General features: G+C 51.9%; 1 protein-coding gene across 1 annotated transcript in view; it reads left to right on the plus strand.

The window, feature by feature from the left end:
- Nucleotides 1-13,418: 13,418 nt before the first annotated feature.
- ZNF362 (zinc finger protein 362) overlaps nucleotides 13,419-24,549 on the plus strand; it is a 44,389-nt gene continuing 33,258 nt past the window's right edge. The window contains exon 1 of the mRNA XM_043909664.1: nucleotides 13,419-13,552. The gene's annotated coding sequence lies outside the window, so the exon portion shown is untranslated. The remainder of the gene's footprint in view (nucleotides 13,553-24,549) is intronic.

Here is a 24,549-nt window from a genome sequence, read left to right on the forward strand (position 1 = left end):
GGAGATTTTCCCCTCCTCCTATGACTTGTATTAATACACAGATTTAAATGTTTCTATCATAAGCATGAATTGCTTTTATAATGGAATGAAATTAAAGAAAATTTTTTAAAGGAAAAGGAAGTTGAAAAAGTGCCTATGAGTTTGCAGACTGGTGAAAGAATCATTGAGGGATGGGATGGAAGAAGCAGAAATGCAGTTGCTATGAATAATCGCTGACATTTCTAGAGCACTTTCTGTTTTGCAAAGTGTTTTTATAAACATTATCTCAATTTGTAGACTTTGCTGGCTGGATGGGACCCAGGGTCAACTCCATCACTGCAGTATAAGGGAGACCTAGCTTAGGGGTCTGCAGTGGGTGCTGGCCCAGCTCATGTATTGATAACAAAAACCATTTAAGTAGCAAAAGTGCCTGGTATTTAGCTCATTTTCAAATGAGTCCCTATTTGGCTTCCCTGTTGGGCTTCCCTGATAGCTCAGTTGGTAAAGAATCTGCCTGCAATGTGAGAGACCCCGGTTCAATTCCTGGATTGGGAAGATCCACTGGAGAATGGATAGGCTACCCACTCCAGTGTTCTTGGGCTTCCTTAGTGGCTCAGCTGGTAAAGAATCCGCCTGCAATGCAGGAGACCTGGATTCCATCCCTGGGTTGGGAAGATCCCCTGGAGAAGGGAAAGGCTACCCACTCTAGTATTCTGGCCTGGAAAATTCCATGGACTGTCTAGTCCATGGGGTCACAAAGAGTCAGACATGACTGAGCGACTTTCACTTTCAGTTTCACATGAGTCCTGTGAAGTAGGAGATATTATGGTCATCTTCATGTTATGGATGTAATGCACACGGAGGGTAGGGAATTTCCCAAGTTCACACAGAACCAGAGAACATGGCTCCAAAGCTCCTCTGCGCTCTGTGGATGCTCCAAGCCTCAGTAAGACCCGCATCCCAGCATCTTCCCAGCCCCTCCCAGCCGTGTTCTATTCCCGGGTTGTGCATTGGTAGCCCTGAGGCTATATTTCCTTCCCACTTGCACCACGCAGGGCGCCAGGACCATTGGGTTTGCACACATGCCTCTGTTTTCAGATCCCAAGAGCCCTCTGGAGTTCCCTTCTGCAGGAGAGGGCTTCCGCATTCCAAGCTTTGTTTCCCCTTCCCCTCTCATCCTTCTCTACCTCCCCTCACTCGCAGGCTGGTGAGTGCAGAGAAGGTGTCTTTGCCAGCCTCAGGGATTATCACATGTTCTCTTTAATTCTTCGATCTTAGATCTGGGCCTAGGCTTCCGACACAAAAGTCTAGAACACGAGCCCTTTGTCACCCCCACTATCACGTCATCTCTTCCTAGAGGCACTAACCACAGGAGTGCCCTAGCTAATGGAATTATTTCATGCAACAAATATTGATCAAGTGCCAGGTGTGTGCCAGGCACTGCTTCAGGCACCAGGCATACAACCGTGAATCAAAGCCCAATGGAGAAAGGACTGGGGGCACAAGGGCATTTTAGAAGGGGAACCCCCCAGTTGATGCTTCAGAATGCTCTCCCTCTCTGCTTCTAAGCACCCCACGCCACTGTGCGGGTGAGAAGGAGACAGGCAGAGGAAATGGAGTCAGACCAGTCCCCAGCATTCACTTGCTGTGTGACCTTGGCCACTGACTTCATCTCTCCGAGCCTCAGCAACTTGGTTTGTAAAACTGGGGATCACCAAAGCTGTCTCATGGGATTATGGGAAGCATTAAAGGGGGATCAATTGCCTGAGTGTGGAGCCTGGCTTGGAGGAGGCACCCAGTATGGAAGAGCTGCCAATATTGTGTTTTTCTCATCTCTGGGATTTCCCCCACGTGGCCATAGGAAAGTGAAGTGGTTTAGTCGTGTCTGACTCTTTGCAACCCCATGGACAGTAGCCTATCACTCTTCTCCATCCATGGGATTTTCCAGGCAAGAGTACTGGAGTGGGTTGCCATTTCCTTCTCCAGGGGATCTTCCTGACCCAGGGATCAAATCCAGGTCTCCCGCATTGCAGGCAGACGCTTTACCGTCTGAGCCACCAGGGAAGTCACATGGCCATGAACCTCATTTAATCAGCCTTCAGATTCCTTTCCTTGGCCCTCAGCTCTGCAGGAGCAGAAATTTGATTTTGTCAGGTCCCGGGGTTCATACTCTTGGGATCCCGATGAAGAAATCAGGTGTCAAGGGTGTCCTTTGTAGTGACCTGAGTACTGGGTCTACCTTCAAACCTGAGGTGACAAGCTTGTGTGGAGTGTAACTTGTGGGCCTGGGTCTTGCTTTAATCCACTCAGCATCCCTTTAATCCACTCAGCATCCCTTTAATCCATTCAGCATCCCTGTGGATAGATAGATGGCCCCATGTTTACAAAACAAACCCTGAGGCTGAGAGAGGGACTGCATTCCTGGAAGGATTTTGAAGTAATTAATTTATTTATCTATGTATTGGGTCTTCGCAGCTGCCCACAGGCTGTCTCTAGTTTCTGTGAGCGAGGGCTCCTCTCTAGTTGCCCTGCATGGCTTCTCATTGTGGTGGCTTCTCTTGTTGTACAGAGAAGCTCTAGGGTACACGAGCTTCAGTAGTTGTGGCGCGTGGGCTTAGCTGCTCCGTGGCATGTGGAATCCTCCCAGACCAGGGATTGAGCCCTTTTCCCCTGCACTGGCAGGCAGATTCTGAACCACCTGGCCACCGGGGAAGAACTGGAATTAGTATTGCCCACTGGGGAAGATCTGGAATTAGTATTTAAAGTGCTGTTTAGAGTCCAGGACCAGGACAAAGGGAGGAGGACTGACCCGTGCCTGACCCGAGCAAGGCATTTACAAGTGAGGGTTCTTTTGGCTACAAGGACAGAACGCCTGCTGTAACGGGTTAGATGGTAGCACCCCCAAATGTTGTCTCTGTCCTAAACCCCAGAGCCTGTGAACATGACCTTACTTGGATAAATGGTCATGGTAGATGTAATTAAGTTGAGAATTTGAGGTAAGATCATTGTGGAGTACCTGGATGGGCCCTAAATCCAATGAAAAGTGTGCCCGTAAATGACAGAGTAGAGGAAGGCTGTGTAAAGACCAAAGCAAAGATTGGACGCTTGCAGCCACAGGCAAGGGACGCCTGGAGCCACCAGAATCTGGAAGAGGTCAGGAAGGATTGTCTCCTAGAACCTGAGGAGGGAGTGTGGCCCTGCCCACATCTTGATTCAAAATTTCTGGCTTCCAGAACTGAGAGAGGAATAATTTCAATCCATCAAGTTTGTCATAATTTGTCACAACCGCCCTGAAAAACTAGTACACCTGCCCAAGGGTAAACCGGCGTACTGTAGCCAAACCAAGGGAGGGGCTTGCCGTTAGGCCGAACTTTGTGGTGGCTGGGCTGAGGTCTTGGGGTGCTGTCAGCACCTTCTCTGGACTCTAACCCTCTCAGCATGAGATTTCTAGTCTCTCAGATGGCTTCTCCTGGGGCCATGGCTTTAGGTGACCAAGGAAAGTCCAGGACAAGGATTCTGATTGGCCTGGTTTGGGTTATGTGACCCTTCGGTCCCCACTGGAACCACCTGGTTGGAATAAGAAGCACAGCAGTTTCTCTAAAGAGGGAGGCTGTTGTGCTCACAGAAGGTAACAGCCTAGTAGGCAGTATGAATTGATGTCCACACACAGGTATTTCATCCAGGCCATTGAGAAGCCTGGAAACTGCCTCTCTCCAGGTGGATGAAGTGTCAAGAAGAGATGCTCAGACAGGACTGGGTACTCAGCTCAGATGCTCAGACAGGACTGGGGCCTGAAGTCAAGCCTGTGCTCTCTCCTTCCTCCCCACCCCACCCCAGGTGTGCCTCTAGTATTTCTGCATTCCCAGGGATTTATACCACTGCTTTGGTTTAATGGCATTCCTTCCCTTTCAGTCTTGTGGGGATTTTTGTTTTTAGCGAATAACCATGATTTTGCCTGCCTAGTGCCCCCTACTTCTCCCCAGGCAGCTTGCCCCTTCTCTTCCTGGCCCTCTAATGTTCCTCTGGGATGCTATAGATGCCCCCCTACTGGCTGCACTTGATTGGTCCAAAAGTGGACACCTGACTCAAGCCAGGCCAATGAGAGCAGAGTCCTTTAAGAGGCTGAAGCTCTGATCTGCAGGTTGGAGTAGCCATTGGTGCCCTTGCACTCTGGAGAAAGATTAGCACTGGTTCTAGGGAGGCTGAGAGGAGGGGGGCCTTAGGTATTCTAGTCCCTGGGCTGACTGTTCCCGAGACCTCTGCTTCTTGTACAGCTTGGCTGTTCAGCTTTTCTTGAATTCTGTGAGCCAGTAACCCCCTTTTCCTGCTTATTTGCTAGCCTGAGATGGAGTTCTCTTTCTTGCCATCTAAAGTGCATAAAAAGAACCGCTTGGTGTTATATGTGAACGGAATGAAGTCTAGGACAATAGACTCACATTAGGTCACATGTTGGCTCTGTCTCATTTTACCTATGGGAGACAGCTGACCAGAGAGGGAAGTTAGCCACCCAGCGTCACACAGCCTGTGAGCAGTGGAGCCAGGACCTCAAATGCAAGTCCCCAGTTGTCCACCACTGAGTCACTTCTTCATGGACTTTTCCATGACTCTGACATGCTGCTTTGTGAGTGGCTTGGAGTGGCTGGCCTTATTCCATTCTTTGCCTCAATTTCCCCATCCCATCCCTGTGGGCATACAATTCCTGGCAGAGGAAAAGGGAGCCAGGTGTTACCCATGTGGGCTGCTTTGAGTTCTTGGGGCCTACAAAAGACTATTATTATTTAATTACTGCAAATGGTAATTATAAGGGAAGGTAATTGTCTGCCCTTTCATTATAGCACTTTTGCCCTTTTCTTCTGGCAGCCCCTGGGCCAGTCATAAAAAAGAGCTGGGTTTAGATCTGCTGTGACAGCCAGTCACTGGAGGTTTGTGGAGACCAGCTAGGGAAAAGAGCTGAAAATAAAATAGTCACTGCCATCACTTTCTGAAGGTGATTTGTGGATGATAAGGCCCTTCCATACCCATGAACTCCTTAGACCCTGTAGGGATGGGGGAATTAACACTCCCTGAGCTTCTTCCAGGCCCTAGGCACTGTGCTTCTGGGTGCTGTAATTCTCCAGGTGAGATCATGCCCATAAAAAACCCAGCAAGGGGCCTCACTTATAGTAAATTCTTGGTCGATGGTGCTGTATACAATCTCTAATCCTGACATGCTGCCCTGTGAAGTAAGGATGTGAGTGAAAGCTCAGTCATGTCCAACTCTTTGTGACCCCATGGACTGTACAGTCTATGGAATTCTCCAAGCCAGAATACTGGAGTGGGTAGCGTTCCCTTCTCCAGGGGATCTTCCCAAACCAGGAATCAAACCCAGGTATCCCGCATTGCAGGCATATTCTTTAGCATCTGAGCCACCAGGGAAATCCAAGGATGATTATTCTCATTTGATAAAGGAGCAGACTAAGATGCCCTCTGGTCCTAAAGCTCATGGGAGCCAGTATTTGCACCCTGTGTGTCTGATCTCAAAGCACTCAGGCTTTTCACTGACAACTTGCCCCAGGTGCTCTTGACCCATTTCACAGTTGAAGAAATTGAGGTCCAGAGCTGCAACATAGCTTACCCCAGCTCACTGATGTTATTAACAGAGTCAGGACCAGGATCTACATGGCCTGCCCTGCCTGGTTAGGGCTCTGACTTGTTTCTGGCTCTGTTCTTCCCCCCATCCCTGCTTTCCGTCTGTGCCTTCCTCTATCCCACCACCCCCAGCTCACTACTGATGATGGAGACACATAGACGACTAAGACAGTCTTGTTATTGTTCCATCTTAAGTCATGTACGACTCTTTGTGACCCCATGGACTGCAGCACACCAGGCTTCCCTGTCCTTCACTCTCTCCCAGAGCTTGCTCAAACTCATGTCCATTGAGTCAGTGATGCCATCCAACCATTTCATCCTCTGTCACCCCCTTCTCCTCCTGCCCTCAATCTCTCCCAGCATCAGGGTCTTTTCCAATGAGTCAGCTCTTTTCATCAGGTGGCCAAAGTATTGGAGCTTCAGATTCAGCATCAGTCCTTCCCATGAATATTCAGGGTGGATTTCCTTTAGAATGGACTAATTTGATCTCTTTGCTGTTCAAGGGACTCTCAAGAGTCTTCTCCAGTACCTCAGTTTGAAAGCATTGATTCTTTAATACTCAGTCTTCTGTATGGTTCAGCTCTCACATCCACACTTGACTACTGGAAATCGTAGCTTTGACTATATGGACATTTGTAGGCAAAGTGAGGCTCTGTTTTTTAATATGCTCTCTAGGTTTGTCGAACTTTTCTTTCAAGGAGAAAGCGCCTTTTAATTTCATGGCTGTAGTTACTGTCTACAGTGATTTTGAAGCCCAAGAAAATAAAATCTGCCACTCTTTTCCACTTTTCCACCTCTATTTGCCATGAAGTGATGGGACCAGATGCCATGATCTTATTTTTTTGAAAGCTTTTTCGCTCTACTCTTTCACCTTCATTAAGAAGCTCTTTAGCTCCTCCTCTTCACTTTCTGCTATTAGTGTGGTATCATCTGCAAGTACTAAGCTCAATTGCGGACCTGGAAACTCCCAAAGAATGCTCGCCCAGCCTAGGATATTCATTACTAAAAAGTCACAACATTCTTCCCGACTAGAGGCCAGATTCCTAATTCTTTGAGATTTAAATAAAAATGGACCGGCATTTCCTACCTCACACTTTGTGGAAATCCAATGATGTCCTCAAGGTTTCTTCGAATTCCAGGGAGTTAGACTCCTGGTTCCTTCCAGTTCTGACTTTCTCCTCCCCCGTTTTTTCCTCTCTCCTAATCCAGGCTACTTAGTGCCAACCTATCATTCAGCATACACTTCATCTTACTAAAAGCTTAAGGAAATAGAATGGGGGTTGTATCATAGTGATACAATGAGCAGAAAGTTGAATAATAGATATCACTGTGCTTACAAATCCTGCAGCCCCCTGTTCACTGGCCACCTCTCTCCTCAAGCTCTTCCATTTTCCTGCCCATCCTCACATTTCAAGACAGTGTCCACATATTTCATTTTCTGAACCTCCACGTCTTCAAAAATTCGTCCCCATTATTTTTAATTGAACAAATGAATGCAAAAATATGTACGGACTATCCAATTTGCCATCTAATGTTCAATGAAAGGATTAGCAATATGAATGCAGAATTACATCAGGGATAAGTGTGCAAAAAAGGAGGAATTTATATAGAGTTATGGCAGCATCTTGAAGACAACAGAAGTTCCTATTAGGGGGTGGGTGTTTTCAAGGAAGATTTTTTTCCTGAGGAGATAATGTGGGAGTGGATTCCTGAAATAAGTACGGGTAGTTAACATTGCAATGGCCTAACCCACACATGATCTCATTTCCTATTTCCCCTGTGAAGTAGGTATTGCTATGCTCAGTTTGCAAATGAGAAAACGAGACTAGAGAGAGAAAAAGCTTGCCTAAAACCATCAGTCTATAAGAGAAAAAGTTGAGGTTCAACCTAGTTCTATTGACCTCTTAAACCTAATCTATTAACTCTAAAGTCTATGGCCATCGTGAGAGAAACAAGCTGAACAAAGGTAAAGAGAATTGAGTGGGCAGAGATCTCACATGCTCATTCATTCATTCACTCAGCTAACACCACAAAGCTCTCACCAGGCACCAGGCCCTGCTGCAAATAGAGCTCTGCACCAGGAGTCCAAGGACCTCAGCTGAAAACCTGACCGCAAACTTAGCCAACCATTTCCCTTCTTTGGGCCTCAGTTTTCCCATCTGTGAAGGGGGGTAACATCCCTGCCAGCCATCATCCCATGGATCCTATGGGGGTGCAATTAGAAGGTGTCTGTGATGAGGCTCCAGGTTGTTGTTTTCAGTTCTGATGGGAGGTACACCCCTGTTTGCTGGATGAAGAGGCAGCTAGCTTGAAGGGCAAGGAGAGGAAGATGGAAATTTCACAGCATCAAGGGTCCCACTGTGAACAGGCTGGGGATGCAATGCTATGAAGTCAGCCTTGTACTGGCCAGAATGGGGCTGCGGTGCCTGGGAGTCACCTGGACACCTCTTGCTTCCTCACTCCCCACATCTATTTGTCACCAAGTCCTGGTGACACGAAGTCTTTAATATGGCCCACATTTGTCCACTTTTTTCCACCTCTGCTAGTGCCAGCCTGGTCCAATCCATCTCCATTGCTCACCTGGCAGAAGTTGAAAGCCCCCCTCCTGGCCTCCCTGCCCTCCTGCTTTGCCCCATTCCACTTCATTCTTTCCTCAGCAGTCACAGAGACCTTTTGAAAAGAAATCTGGCCACTTCTCTGCTTAACGCTCACCTCTCCACGACTTCCTATTGCTCTTAAACTAAAATCCTAAACACTTGCCAGAGCCTTCCTGGGACTTCTGACCCTCAGTGTCCCTTTGCAGTCCCCCTCATTCCATTTGCACTCAATTGTCTTTTTGGCCTTGGGATACAGGAAGCTCCTCTTTGCCTCAGAACCTTCACGTACTGTTTTCTCTGCCAGAAATGCTTTTCTCTTATCTCTTCCCTGGTCTCAGCTTCATTGGCCCTTCCTCTGGGAAGTTCTCCTTGATCTTCTCTTACCCCTTCCTCACATGCTTCCAACCTCCCCTTTGAAGCTCTTATGAGATGAATTAATTATTCATTTGGTTATTTGTTAAATTCTGTCTCCTGGAACAGACGGTGGGAGAACTCACCAAGATCCACTTCTCTTCACCTTCCAGAGGAACAGACTTCCAGTGTCCCTTGGAACACACAGAGTTAGAATATAACCAGGGACTAAATTGTAAAAATTAAAGAAGAAGGAGGTGACTTCTCCAGTGGTCCAGTGGTTAAGACTCTATGCTTCCACTGTAGGGGACATGGGTTCGATCCCTGGTCTGGAAACTAAGATCCCACATGCCATACAGCATGGCCAAAAAAGATAAAGAAGAGAGAGGGAGGCAGATCAATGGGCTGAAGTAGTCATGGAGGGGATCCTGGAGGAGAATAAGGAGGATTTGAAGAACTGGAAAGGGTAAGGTGGTGGTTTAATTGCTAAGTTGTGTCTGACTCTTGCGACCCCATGCATTGTAGCCTGCCAGGCTCCTCTGTCCACTGGGATTCTCCAGGCAAGAATACCGGAGTGGGTTGCCATTTCCTTCTCCAGGGGATCTTCCCGACCCAGGGATCGAACCCAAGCCTCCTGCATCGCAGATGGATTCTTTACCAACTGAGCTACAAGGGAAGCACCAGAGAGGATAAGGGTGGGTTGCTATTCACTCTGTCGTTTGTCCTTCCATTCAGCAAATATATATTCTAATGCACCACGCTCAGTGCTTCACCAGCAGTGTGGCCAGAGGACTCTGGTGCTCTTGGGAACCAGAAGAAAGTGTCTCTCCCCGTGCAGAGGACCTTGAATAGCCTCCCAGAGGAGGTGATGTTTGAGCTGAGCCTTGATAAGTAGGTGTTTGCCAGAGAGATAAGAGATGGGTGAAAAGAACTGAGGATCCCAGGCAGAGGGAACAGGATAAGCAGAGACCTGGAATCAAGAAGGTGCACAGTGTGTTCAGGGAAGGGGCAGGGTCCAGTGTGCCGGGATTTGGGGTTGAGGGGTCTGGGTACCAATGGCAAAGAGATGAGCTCAATCTCTTCACATCTGGTTTCTTGCACCTCAACCCACACTGATTCCATTCAGATGATATTAAAAACCTCTGGGATGGTCCCAGAAGGCTTTTTAGAGAACATCTAAGTAAAAGTGACCAGGAAAGGTGGGATGAAAGGACAAGGGAGGGTATTTCAGGCAGAGGGAACGGCATGTGCCAAGGCCTTGGAAGACAAAGGGTCAGGCCTGAGACAGCATCTCACTTTGTCTGGCTGAAGCATAGCTTTCCAGGTGGTTAGACAGGAGGCTGGTGAGGCAGGGCCAGATAATGTGACCCTCCTCTATAAACCCCTTATGAAGATTCCAGCTCAGCAACAGTCAAAGCCTTCAGGGTTCTGTCTCCCATCTCCCTCTCCCCCATAAACTTCAGTGCCTTTGCCTGTGATATTAGTGCCTAGAATTACAGTGATGATGGTGATGATAATATAATAACATTTGTTGTGCTCTTAGAATGTGTTAGGTGTTGTGTCAAGCACCATTTCTTTGAACAACAATGACATCAACAATCACATGGATTGGTGTGTATTTTAAGTAATTTTTCTTATTAGATTTTATTTGTTACAACAGTTTTAGGTTTACAAAAAAAATTGAGAAGATATTAAGAGTCCCTGTATGTCCCCCACCCCATCCAGTTTTCCGTATAAGTTACATTTTATGTTAGTATATTTTTTAAAAATTGGTTGTAATTATTGATGAAAACTTTTACTGATTTATTATTATTAACTAAAGTTCATTGTTTATTAAGATTTCCTTAGCTTTTGGTCTACTGTCTTTTTTATATTCCAGAATCCCACGTAGGATGCCACATTACATTTAGTTGTCATGTATCTCTAGACTCTTCTGGGCTGTGATAGTTTCTCAGACCTGGCTTGTTTTTTGATGACCTTGACAGTTTTGAGGAGTACTAGTTAGGTATTTTTTTTTCCGGATGCCCCACTATTCTAGCAGATCCCCTGGAGAAGGAAACGGCAATCCACTCCAGTATTCTTGCCTGGAAAATCCCCTGGTAGGAGGAGCCTGGCAGGCTACAGTCCATGGGGTCGCAAAGAGTCGGACACGACTCAGTGACTTCACTTTCTACTTTCTACTACTATCTAGTATGACTGAAATTACAGATTATTGGAAGGAAGACTAGAGAGAGGTAAGTGTCATTTTTGTCATATACTGTCAAGCATACATACTGTCAATGTGATTTGTGACTGCTGATGTTGGCCTCAATCACCTGGCTGAGGCAGTTGTCTGGATTCCCTGCTGTGAAGTTATTCTCTTTCCCTCCTTTTCCATACTGTACACTTTGGAAGGAAGTCACCCTTGTAAACCACCCCCAAAGAGTGGGGAATTATCTTCCACCTCCTTGACTTCCTACATAAATTATTTCAAATTCATTTTCAAAATGTACATTAAAAATTTTTTTTTAAGTTTTTAAAAATTTGGTTATGGCTGTGCTGAGTTTTTGTTGCTTCACGGACTTTTCTCTAACTGTGGAGACGGGGGCCTACTCTCTAGTTGCGGTATATGGGCTTCTTGTTGCCATGGCTTCTCTCGTTTTGGAGCAAGGGTTCTAGGGCACATAGGCTTCAGTAACTGTGGCACTGTGGATTCAGTAGTTTCGCTTTGACCCCTGGGCTCTAGAGCACAGGCTCAATAGTTGTAGCTCACAGGCTTAGTTGCTCCGAAGCACGTGGGATCTTCCTGGATCAGTGATGGAACCGGTGACTCCTGCATCGGCAGGTGGATTCTTTACCACTAAGCCACCAAGGAAGCCACTGGGCCAACAAGCAAGTCCTAAATGTGTATTTTTTAAACGGAGTATTGTTGCTTTACAGCGTTGTTCAAATTCTTCTGCATGAGATATTTGTCTCCTCTTCCATTTCTTAGCTTATCATTTCCCCGAACTTCTCAACGTGGGTTGATATTTATCACCCCTACTTTCCTGGAAACCAGAAAACTGTCCCTTCTTCCCAACCAGCTCACGCTGGAACTAATTTCTGAAAAGCTTCTTCAGCTCCCTGAGGAAAAAAACAATGACCTTCTCCCTGATTTCTACAAGTCCTTCCCCTTTATAATTACAACTAATTGCCACTACACATACCTATTGTAGGGCTTCCCAGGTGGCGATAGTGGTCAAGAACCCGCCTGCCAATGCAGGAAACATGAGACCTGAGTTCGATGCCTGGGCCGGGAAGAGCCCCTGGAGAAGGACACAGCAACCCACTCCAGTATTCTTGCCTGGAGAATCCCATGGACAGAGCAGCCTGGCGGGCTACAGTCCACAGGGTTGCAAAGAGTTGGACACACTGAAGTGACTTAGCACGCAGCGCTGCATATGTATTGTACTCTGCTCTGCGCCAGGGACTGTGCTCGGGACTTATCACAGACGGTCCACAGGAGTCCGCCAACCTTGACATCCTGTGCTAGACTGGAAGCTCCATGAGGGCAGGAACTTGGTCCAATTTGCTCACAACTGTGTTTTCAGCCAACCAGCGCGGGTGTCTGATAGGAGGCCCTAAATCACTATTTAACCACTTGGGAAATGCTTCCCGGAGGAAGGCAAACACTGGCAGGTGATTGTTTACGTGTGTCCTTCCCCAGGGACTGGGTGCTCCCTGAGGGTAAGGCCAGCCTCGGATTCATCGAGACCTAGAGGTCCGATGAGGCAGAGGCAGACCTAGAGACCTAGAGGCAGTTCAGTGTCACAGGAGGTCTGAGCCCCTGAAAGGACCCAGGGACCGGCCGCCTCCTCAGGTAGAAGTGAAGTTTGGAAGCTGACACAGCCCGGGAGGCCGAATCGGGAGGACTTGGTGACTGATTGGCTGGGGAGGGTGAGGCGGGAGGAGGAGTCACACGCAGATGGCTCAGAGGTCTGGAGCTGGGGGACAGCCGGTGCCACCTCTCAGAGACTCGGCGAGGAGAGCCGCTGACAGCCTCCGGCGGCCCCACCCTTTGGGGGCTCGGGCCTAGGGCCAGGGAGGGCTGGAGCTTTCTGAGGGAGGGGTGGCCTGCCATGTACAAACTTCTGCCCCCATCCCCGTGTCCTCGACTTAAAAAAAAAACAATTCTCAGGCTGGATTTTGAACGCGATCGTTGGTTATCAGGTGTGGGGGGGCCCATCCTAGGGGTCCCCTCCTGCCTGCGGTCTGTGGGGAAGACCCCCGGGCGCCGCCTGGCCCCGCGCAGGCTCGGCCTGGTCCGGGCCGCGGCCCGGCAGGCCCAGGTCCCCCAGCCCGCCGTCGCCGGGGAGGGGGCGGCGAGGCGACGGCCCGGCCTGGGCGGGACAATGGCCGCGGCCGCCGGGGACCCGGGAGCCCCAGCGCTGGGGAAGGGGCTGGCCTAGGGCCGGGCTCCGGTGCCCTCCCCGCGCGGCTCGGGCGGGCGGAGGGGGGCGAGGAGTTCCTTTGTGGCTCTGCCTCCGGCGCGGCGCGGGCGGGGGGCGCCGCGCAACTTTGCGAGGCGGCGGCGGCGGCGAGCGCGAGACGAGGCCCCGGGGCCCGAGTGGGGCCCCCAGCGCGCGGCCCGCCCCCGCCCCCCGCCCGGCCCCCTCCCCTCGCGCGCCGTCGCCGGAGCCCGGCGCTGCCCACTCGCGGGAGCCCCCGGGGCCGGACGGGCTGCGCAGCTGGAGAGGCGGGGGCCCGACGCGGCCCCCCCGGAGCCGGGCGCCTGGCGCGGGGGCTCGCCGAGCGCACGGGGGGCCGCGCGGCGCTGCAGACCCAGCCTCCCGCCGCCGCCGCCGCCGCCTCGGCGCTTGCAGAACCCAGAAGTGAACAGCAGGCGACCCGGAAGGTTTGCGCGCGGCTCCGCACCGAGCCGGAGCCGGAGCCCGGAGCCGGAGCCCCAGCCCGGCCCTGCTTGGGCCGCCGGGCGCGGGGCTGCGGCCGCGTCCCGGAGCCGCCGCCAGCACAGCCAGGTCCGTGCAGGCCCGGGGCGCGGGGAGCGGGCCCGGCGGCGGCGGGCACTCGCCCGCGGGAAAGTTGCGCGGAGTTGCGGGCGGGGAGCCGGCCGGGGCGCGGGCGCTGTCAGCGCGGGCCGGGGCGCTCCGAGGGCCCGGGGCCGCCTGCGCCTCGGGCCCGGCCCGGAGCGGCGGTGGCGGCAGCGGCGCGCGGGGTAGGAAGTGTCTCCGGCGGCGTGTCTGGTCTGTTCTCCGAGTGTGCGTGTATGTGTGTGTGTGTGTATGTGTGTGTGGTGTGCGCGCGTGTGTGTGTTTTCTTAAGCCGGGCTATTCAAACCTGCTGCAATTCTCCGGTAAACAATGATTCATGGGGCTTAATGCAAATAAACGGATTGCAAACGGCGCGGTTCGCGCACTTTGCAGCCGGCCCGGTGGAGCGGCCAGTGCCGGATTTCTCCCTTTTTTTGCAGATCTGCAGAATATGGCGTCCCTGTCCTGTTTTAAAAATAAGCCAGGCTGCCATTTTTGTTTTTCTTTTGTCTGAAAATTTTAATAAAACTGTCTGAGAATGTGGGAGAGGCGGCTGGAAGCAGAGGGGGCACCCGAAGGGTTGGCTTTTTTCCTTTTCTTTGGCGAGAGCCGCGAGCCTTTCGGGGAGGTGAGACACAATGCAATTGCACTTTAAAGAAAAAAAAAAAAGGAAGCCGCTGGGCGATTTGGGGGGGAGGGTTGGGAATTTAAAGTTAACTCCGAAAGTTTTCTTTTTTTTTTTTTAAGCTTTTTTTTTTTTTTTTTTGGAAGGCGGTGAAATGCCGCGAAAGGATCTCGGGGCGCATTTCTCCCCCCCAGCCAGCCGCCTTTGCGGGATTTTTGGGAAAAGTTAACTGCCCATTTCCTCAGAGCTGCGGGGGGGATTGTGGAAGGTTGGGGATGGGGGCTTCGGGGACCGGGAAATGTCTTTTGGAAGAGGCATTGTAAGGAACTGTATTCTCAAATTTGGAGGAAAGGGTTGGCAGTAGGGGCTCTGAGAGGGCCCCAGGTTTCCAGCTAAGACCCTTGGCATGAGGAAATAATCCTGCTGTCTGCCACCGTGCCCTGGAGCAGCGTGCAACCCTCAGAGCTGTGAGCTCGGTGGGGGGTGGGGTGGGGTGGGCCTGTCTCCTTCATGGGTGGCCAGGGCCCTATTGTAGGCGGAAATCTTGCCCTCCGTGCGGGGGTGGCTCCCTGCCCGAGAGCCCCTTCCCCTGGTGGGCCTTCTGGCCCTAGTAGGTGGCATCTGGGTGAATGCCCTCAGGTGGCTGGCTGTTTGGCTGGGGGCAGGCCGGCAGCCCCAGTGGGTCCTGTCTGAAGGGAGGGGCAGGAGAGTTTGTGTGGTCGTGGGGGTGCTCTTACCGCCTCTGCCATCCTTGCCCTGCATCCTGGAGGCTCCCTGTTGAAGGCAGTTTAGTTTGGGAGAAGTTCCTGGAGCATCTCTCTGGACAGGTCAGGACTTGCTGGCTCTCAGGCTACAGAGGGTTCTCAATGTCTACAAGGTCTGGGGTGGCTGGCGCTGTCCAAGGCGCCTGGGCAGGTTGGTCCTGGTCTTGCCCTTCCGGAAAAGTCTGTCTGTCCTAGGAGGACCCTGAGCCTGTTTAACCCCTGCCCCAAGGTCTCCTGGAGGCAAGACCCCTCTAGTCACTCCTGTGTTCTGGCTCCACTGGGCAGGGTGAGCTGAATTCAGGCAGAGCCAGGGGTTGAAGGCTGGGGTTTAGGGATTCAGGGCTGCAGAACTTGGCGTGTCTGAGCCAGAGGGGAACTAAGCTAGGCATTTTTCAGATGGAGAAACTGAAATCCAGAGAGGGGAAGTGACTTGCCCAAAGTCACACTGCCAATTAGGAGAGCTGAGACAGAGATGTCAGGTTTTCACATCTGGGCTCTCTCCACTGTTCTCTGTTGGCAGGGTGGCAGGGGAGGTGGGGTTTGACTCCTGAAAGAGTCATTTTGGACAGAACTGGACTGGAATGGAAGAGCATGTCTACCTTCACTCGTCCCCCTGCCCCCACCATCATAATCCTGCCTGGGTGTAGTGCATGGTTGTTATCACATTAGGTTCTCCCAGAAACTCATTTGGATGAAATTGTCAAGGTGAGGATACTTAACTCCATTTTAAAACTTAGGAAACTGAGGCTTGGAGAGGTTGAGCAGTGTCAGAGGAGGGCTTAAACTCGGGCTTCTGGATTCCTTGTCCAGGGAGCCTATTCTTGGGTAGATTTTGGTACTTGTGGACAGGTGTCTTTCCTAACTTCTAGTTTTTGATCTTTCAGATTCATCTACTGACCTCAGTGACTGTGTAAAAAAAAAAAAATGTAGAAGCCTGTCCCCTTAAGACTATCAGAGCTGGAAAGGCCCAGACAGGTCACCTGGGCTCAGAGAAGGGAAGCCACTGGCTTGAAGTCACCCAGCAATTTGGGTCCCAGCTAGGAGCAGAGCCATGGTCTCCTGTCTTCTTTTCTCTGTGAGACACTCAGAGGGAGAGGGAACCACTCTACCTACTCGCGAGACTCCACTGGGCCCAGGATATCCTGGTTGCTGGTTGTAGTGATGGGGCCGGGGGCATTATAATGGCCAAAACTAGTCTCTCTCCTGCCCTTCCCTGGGCAGATATCTCCCTGCCTTTCTGTGAGTCCCTTCCTTTCTTTTCTCCCTCCTTCCCTTCTGTCCTTCATCTCCATCCATTAGTTCATTCATTAGTTTGTTAGATTATTCCTTTATTCTTTCATTGTACATTTGTTAATTTATTGGTTAGTCATTTCAGTAGTCATTCATCTGCCTGTCCATCTGTCCATCCATCCATTCAGTCCTCAGCTTACCTAGTCCGGGTTGGACAGCCATGTGATATACAAGTACAGTCTTTGAGGGCTCCAAAGCCAGTAGGGTGCAGAAAGCACTACCTTGGGCAGTATTTGTGGGTGCCACATGAGTTCCCAGGGAAGGTCTCTCTGAGTAGAGGCTTGAAAATACTCTTGTAATGGTGATTCTGGGTGCTGGGACCAAGATCCTTTTTTTTTTTTTTAACAGTGTGGTGAATGGCTTGTATGACTTTGGGCACATTCTTCTCTCTGAGCCTCTACTTCTTGATCTTTAAAATGGGGTAATCTCTATGACTCATGGCTTGTTGGGAGCCACCACAAGAGTGTCTGCGACCTCTCCCTGCCCTGGCCAGGCACGTGATAGGACCTCGGTGAGCATCAAGGATTGTTGGTTACCAAGTCAGGCCCTGCCTTGATTTTGAAAACCGTTATGGTTTCAGAATGAGCCCAATGATCTGGGGACCCTGTAAACCTTGTTTAACATTGTCATTCCCCTGCTGAAACTCTTCTCATATTTCCTAAGCATTTCAAAGACCCAAACACCCAATGTCCTTTAGGGGCCTACAAGGCCCTTTATGAGCCTCCCAAGTGGCGCAGTGGTAAAGAATCTGTCTGCAATGCAGGAGACTCGAGAGACACAGGTTCAGTCCCTGGGTCAGGAAGATCCCCTGGAGGAGGAAATGGCAACCCACTCCAGTATTCTTGCCTGGAGAATTCCATGGACTGGGAAGCCTGGCAGGCTACAATCCTTGGGGTCACAAAGAGTTGGACGTGACCGAGGACATCACACAAGGCCCTTTATGGTCTGGGCCTGCCTGCCCCTCCATCTCAGCTCCTCTGTCTCCTAGTCTCACCACGTTCAGCCACACCAACTTCCTTTCTGCAGCTCGAATATACAAAGCCTATTGGCCGGGCCTTTGCACATCCACCCAAACCTAGAATGCTTGCATGGCTGGTATCTTCTTGTTTCACCCGTTTTGACTCAGTTGGGGCTTCCCTGGCCACCTGCTCTGTAATAGCTTCCCACTGTCACTCATGGTCACATCAGCCCTTGCAGCTCTTACCAGTATCTGAAACTTCTTCCTGTACTTATTTATTTGCACTTCTTACCTGTCTGCACGGCTGGCAGGTGCTTAAACCCCACACAGGTGAGTGGGCAAGTGGGTCCAGCGCAGGGTGGCCGTGGCTTTGATGGAGGTGAGAAGATGCCGGGGAGCCCGGGTGTGGCGGAAGCCCTGCAGCAGGGCAGCTCCTGGGAGATGAAGTGACACCGAGCTCTCTGCCCTCTTCTCCCTCGGGAGGCTCCAGGCTGTTGTCAGGAAATAATGAGATGATTAAATCACAGGATCTGAGAATCGCAGTCTCTTCCAATCTCAGAACTTGGCATCTGAGAAGCTTTCTGACTCAGAACCTTTGACACTGGAGTCCGCATTTGATCCAGCCCGGGGTTTTTTGTTGCTGTCTAGTTGCTAAGTTTTATCCACTTCTTTGCTACCCCATGGACTGCAGCCCCCCGGGCTCCTCTGTCCATGGAATTCTCCAGGCAAGAGTACTGGAGTGGGTTGTTATTTCCTTCTCCAGGGGATCTTCCTGACCCAGCGATCGAACCCAAGCCTCCTGCATCACAGGAGGATTCTTTACCACTGAGCCACCAGGGAAGCCCCGATCTGGGGTTTAGACCCTTATGTAGAGGCTCTTCACTGCCTTATTTATTTAGTGACCCCAAGTGCTCACTTTGTGCCAGGCCATGTTCCAAAAGGCTTTGTAAACATGGACGTGCTTAATCCTCATTGTTATCACCCCCATTTTACAGCTAAGGAAACGGGGGCACAGAGACAGGAGGTAACTTGGCCAAGTCCACAGAGCTCATCAGGCGCATTGTGTGACTTGAGCCCAGCACTCCAGGACTTCGCCTTAAAACCCCACAGCTGTTGAGGGGAAGCCCAAACTCACCCGACCCCTGCGCAGAGTGGGAACCCCCTTCCCACATCCTTGACAAGAGGGCCTCTGATCTCCGCTAGAGTGGTGGGGAGTTCCCTCCTGACCAGGCCCCCCAGCCTCCGTTTGTCAGACCATCGTCATTTCTGGAAAGATCATCTTTACAGAGGGTAAAGTGCTGCACCCATCCTGTGAATAACACTTGGGAAGTGATGTTAGCGTTATGGTTTCCCAGTGCCTTTGACCTTGTGGTTTTGTGACTGTAGTAGCTTCTTTCTCCCCACTGGGTTGTGAGCTCCCTGGGGGCAGGCCACCCGGTGCCTGGTGTTGTATGTGTACCTGGCACCAGACATACATGCCTCCCGAGCCCCTCCTGTGTCTGTAGCATCGTGCTTGGCTCTGGTCCAGGATATTGGACAGGCTTGGTGTACTTATGGGAACAGGACAATGATGTCTCCATGTAGCCCCATGTGTACCCAGCTCTTGGAGAACCACTCGATCCAAAGTCACATGTTAATTGAAGAAAGGCAGACCTCACAGATGAGCCAGCCAAACCTCAGTCTGTCCACTGGGGAGACTGCAGCGGGGAAGGAGAGGTATGGGCCTCATCCAGGGCCACCCACACCTCCGGATGCCTTGCCTGATGGGCTTTCCTCTCCCCAGGTGCCACTTGGCTGCCATGGTATGTGTCTTGGGGTCAAAGGCAGCAACAGCCCTGGTAGGGTAGCGGCTCCCTCTGTCACACCGCCCTCCTTATCTCCACTTTGGTGGGGAATGTTCCCTGATGCACAGGGCTGCAGAAGGCCCAGCGCCCCACCTGGACTTGGGTGGGATTGAGAGGCGGGTGGCACGGAAATGTGTTGGGGATTGTGGTTTCGGCTTCCTACTGCCAGGACTGCGGTCAGGCTCTGGAGGCTGCTAAGGATTTGGGGAGGGGGCTGAGTGGTGTGTTGAGTGTTAAGGTGTGTGGGGAAGGCCTGGGGATTTGGCTCTGGGGCCCACAGCATCCTGCCTTGTCCCTGCCTCATCCATGTGGCAGAATGTCCTTGGGGGCAGTCCTCATCATTTGAGTCCTTCTCTGAGCTTTGAGCAAAGGCTTCATGCTCCTTGAGGGGATAATCTAGTCATTTTAGCTTCTGGGGTTCAATGCAGGGGGCACCTGGTTGGGATGGACACACCCTCCGGACATCAGGCACACACAAACTCACACCCCCAGTCCTTCCATATCCACCTTTGACCCTACCTCCCCTACGCCACTTTTGCCAGTTTGAGGGGCTGCCCGGCTATTTCAGAAACACTACCAGAGATACCCTGAACTGGGCCTATAGGAGCCGGGCATTCAGAAGACAAGTCCGATAGAGTGTGTGTCCACACATGTGATATACATGCATGCACTCCTGCCACCCACAGATTACACGTGGTAGTCATATACTCACCTGTGCCTCCCAGGAACCAACACACAGCCGCCTGCCTGCCCCTGCTTGGGTCCTTTCACACTCATGTGCATGCTGTTTTATCACCTGCACACAGCCATACTCTTGCACACGTGTTTTACACGTCAGTGCATCTTACACTGGCCTTAGATCTTTTGGCCTTACAAAGGATCCCTCCCGCACACCTGTGCACTCATGTGTGCCCATGCCCCACCCAGATCTGCTTGCAGCCTGCCTGGACCTCCTGCCTTCACTCAGCAATACTTGTCGAGCGCTTACTGTGTACCAGGCCCCTTGCTTGATGCTGGGGACACTGGTGGGGGGGGCGGGGACTGATGTCGTCACCGCCCTGGTCTGGAGACTTGAGGCAAACACAGCTGAGGATATGATTACAGACTTTGGTACCTGCTGGAAAGGAACCACTGTCCTATGACGAGGGCTGTCCTATAGCTTGGTGCTTTTACATTTACTGTGCCCAGTGATGATGATGGTGTGTGTAGGGGAGAGGTGCTTCAGGGATGAAGTGATCTGGCTTGAAGTTTTCCAGGTGAGGGCATTCCAGGCAGAGGGAAGAGCAGGGGTGAAGGCCCCGAGGTGGGAAGTCGGGGAGAGGGTGGTGGCCCTGAGACCTGGGGGAGGTGGGCCTGGTCTGCCAGGGCCTGTGCTAGGTATTCCGTGTCCTTGACAACCCCCCCAACATGTCCAGCCCAGACCAACCCCATCCCGCTCTCTGATCAGCCTAGCCCTCCCTTCGCTGCTGTGCTCTGCTCAGGGCCCACTTTGCTGGCCGCCACGCCAGCCTTGGGCTCCGTCTGTGCTGCCCCCCAGGGGTCCTGAGATACAGTCCCAGTACAGGCTCTGATTGCCTGCTGGGGGTTCCCGGCCTGGGACCCCCAAGGACCTGTCTAGAAAGCTCCTGGGGGCCAGGCCACAGCTGGCATTCAGCAGCTGGCTTTTGTGCTGAGCTGATCCCAGACTTGACTCTCCACAAGGCCACTGGGCAGCCCCATGGGTCCTGAGAAACTGCACCCTGCCCCCAGCCCAGTTGACATCTCTGGTTGGTCTCATTTCCACGAGTCTTCAGGAGGTTAGGAAAGGCTTCCATGTGCCTTGGAGAGCCTCATAGCAAAATGGTAGCAGCCAACACGGAATCCTTACCACGGACCAGGCTCTGTTCTAAAGACCTTATATCTACCTACTCATCGGACCCTCACAGTGATGCTGAGGAGATACTGTTGTCATCCCAGTTTGGTAACAGTCTCTGTGGCTTTGACCTTGTCTTGTTCCAGAATCTGTACTTTCAATACTCAGTGGCCACATTGCCCCTCAGAGGGTCCAAGAACCCAGGCTGTGGTTTAGTTGCATCTCTTTGTTTTATAGAGGAAGGAACAAAGGCCTAGAGAGGAAATGGACTTGCTAAAGGTCACACAGCCAGCGGACAGAAGGGGCTCCCTCTGCCCCCACCAGCTGCATGGTTGGCAGGTTACATCCTCTCCAAGTCTCATTCATGAACCCAGGCAGGCAAGGGAGAGATTGCCTTAGAAGCCAACAGGGTGGAATCTTTGTGGGGTGTGGGGGACTGCAGTTGAATAGACATGGGTGGGGGCTTTGGGGCACCCTGGACGTGGGCTTTGTAATAAGTTGTCGAGTTGCTCATTTTTGTTCCAGGCATCTTCCTGAATGTGTGTTTTATTTTGAAATGTTCACAGCATCCACCTCACAGGGGTCATTAGGAGCCTGATTGAGAAATGCTTGTAAAGCACCTAACAGTGCCTGGGATGGAAGAAGCATTCAGTGACTTATTATTATGGTCATTTCACACTGGCAGAAGGAGTTCCTGCTGGGGATGGGAGCTGGGGGTCCCCAGGGGACACGGCAGCAAGCGAGGGCATGGGTTCAAAGCCTGCGGAATGTCCTCTCAGCCCCAAGAAGGCGGTCACAGCCCGTTCCCTGGCAGAGATGCTGGGGCTCCTAGAGAGGATTACCACCCTGGGTGTCTGGGTGGCCGATGGTGGGAGAGGGGTGCCTGGGAGGGGAGGGTATGGCACCCCAGCTCCCACTGACCAGAGCGCAGGCAGCAGCCCCCTTCCACTCTGATCAGCCCCAGCCTCACAGTGAAAACAGCCCTTCCCAGCCCCGCAGGGCTGCGGAAACCCAGCCTAATTGGATCCAGGACCCTCGGGAGCCTAGTTCCTCACAGGAAGTTCCCAGGAGCAAGTTTCCGAGGCTGGCCTGGGTCTTGGGGGTGGGGTGGGGTGCAGCAGCTGGGACTCGGGACTCTGGGCTGTGTAGAATAGGGGCATATGGAGGGCAGAGGGGTCGTGGGAGGAAATCTTTGAACACATGGGGTCTCGAGGTGCTGGGAAGATGGGAAACTTCAGCTTCTCTCTCCTAGACCAATTTCTGCTTGTCCATTCAGGCCATCCTTCTGGCCCTGTGATGACCCGTCTGTTGAAAACCTTGACCACAGCCTTTCTCAGCTCAGGGACCCCTGAACATGGCCCGACGTGGCCTTTCATCTAAGTGTCTAAGCCTGGAACTCTGGCCCTTTGTGAACTGCCCTGGCCACCTTGCCTTCCTTCCCCTGCGAATTCTTACACTGGGTTCTTGTGGTGCGTGCTTAGTCGTGTCCAGCTCTTTGTGACCCTGTGACTGTAGTTCTCCAGGCGCCTCTCTCCATGGGGTTTTCCAAGCAAGAATGCTGGAGTGGATTGCCATTTCCTCCTCCAGGGGATCTTCCCGACCCAGGATTGAGCCTGTGCCTCCCGCATCATGCATTGGCAGGTGGATTCTTTACCACTGCGCCACCTGGGAAGCCCATGAGAAGCTCACACTGGGCTCACACCAGACCAACATGATGCTGTGTGCTTTCCTGCCTCAGGGCCTTTGCACATACCATTCTTCCCACCCAGCCTGCCCTTCCCTGGCATCTCTCTTGACACCTCCCCTTCCCTCCAACAGTAAGTCCCACCTTCATGCAGTCTTTGTTCATCCCTCAGTGGGATGAGCTCATCTTCTCAGGAGCACCCCTACCCCTAGCCCAGTCTTACCCCAGCACCCCAGTGTTGCCCCGCTCTGGAGCGTGCCTGTGTGCTGAGTCACTTCAGTTGTGTTCAATTCTGCGACACTATGGGCTGTAGCCTGCCAGGCTCCTCTGTCCATACGATTCTGCAGGCATGACTACTAGAGTGGGTTGTCATTTCCCGGGGTCTTCCTGACTCAGGGATCAAACCTGCATCTCCTGCATTGCAGGCAGATTCTTTACTGCTAAAGCACTGGGGAAGCCCCCTCTCCAGGGCAGGGGGCATACTTGAGAACACATTGCTGTCCTAAGAAGCGAGCAGCTTTTCCCATGTCTTTGCATCCGTGGTTTTTGCATGGAATGCTCTCCCTCTGCTCTCTCACTTTCCTGGCAAACGTCCCCATCTTTGAGGCCCATGTAGACACACCCTCTCCCATGTGTTTCTTCAGTGACCATCTATCGAGCAGCTAGGGTGAACTAGGCACTTGAGCACCTACTGTGTGTCCGGTGCAAGGCTCTGGGGTTGCGGCAGGCTCTCAACCCTGTGTTCAAGGGTAGCAGCGTTGGGGAGGGGTATGTTTAGAGCCAAGATACAGAGGCAGGGTAGGGGGAGTGCAAAGGGCCATGGGGCGTGTATCACAGGAGAGGGTCAGAGAGTGACCTTCAGCTGAGACCTGAGGGAAGAGCCCGAGTGGGCTGTGCTGCTGAGTCCGGGTATAGGGTTGTCCAGGAAGTTGCTCAACCAAGAACCAGACCCAAGCCCTGATCTTGGAAGGCTCACAGCCACCCAGGGGCTCAGGCAGATAAGCCACCGGGCCATTCTAGGGTAGTGGGATCAGTGTTTTGGTTGCGGTGGAGGGGGAGCCCAGGACAGTGCAAGAGCTCAGGGGAGAGGCTGCAAATACAGCCTGGGATGGGGGTGGCGATCAGGAAGGTTTCCTCTCGGCGGTGACACCTCACCTAACTCTTGATGGTTGATGGGTATCTGACAAGGTTCCCGCTGGGTGATGGCCCCCACGTGGAAGGGCAGAGCCTGTGCAAAGGCATGGTGGCATGAGAGCGGTTTGTTTTGGGAACCTAAGAGTAGTGTAGTGAGGCTGGAGGGAGGGGTGCTGTGGGCATGTGGGGTGCTGTCTGGATGCATGTGGCCAGCAAGGCCTCGTTAACAAAGGCCTCTGGGCCACCCTGGAGAGTTTGAACTGTGCTCCCAGAGTTATGGCAACCCAATAAGGATTTTAAACAGGAGAGTGAGTGAGAAAGTGGGCAGGCTTTCCTTTGTCTGACTTTGGCTCCCAAAGTCCCCAGATAAGAAAGGGGGATCCCTTTCTGACCGCACTCCTGGCTGGGGGCTCAAGGCTTACTGTGGGACGTTGAGCAAGCTCCTGGCCCTCTCTGAGCCCAGGTCTCCTGGGTAGACCTGCAGGGCCTGAGGCCAGAATCCTAATGGGGCCATAGGCGGGGGCTGGGGTGTCTTGCTTGGCCAAAACTGGCCGAACTGTTAGTGTTATTAAAAATATTCCTTAAAAAGTCATGTAGCCACACTGCAGAAAAGTCAAGAATAGAGAAATGCAGTAAACCAAAACCTACCCCATTTCTGTCCCCACCCCAAGCCCGAAACACACCAGTGCTAGTATTTTGGTATTTCCTTCCTATCTTTTCTTCCAGCACCTGGTTTTTATGTAGATGTCATTGCTCTATCTACACAAATAATTTAAAACTCTCCCCCCCCCCAATTATTGTTGTATCATGAGTGTTTTCTAAATGACTGCAGGG

This window comes from Cervus elaphus, chromosome 8 (genome assembly GCF_910594005.1).
Source record: "Cervus elaphus chromosome 8, mCerEla1.1, whole genome shotgun sequence".
NCBI classification, from domain to species: domain Eukaryota; kingdom Metazoa; phylum Chordata; class Mammalia; order Artiodactyla; family Cervidae; genus Cervus; species Cervus elaphus.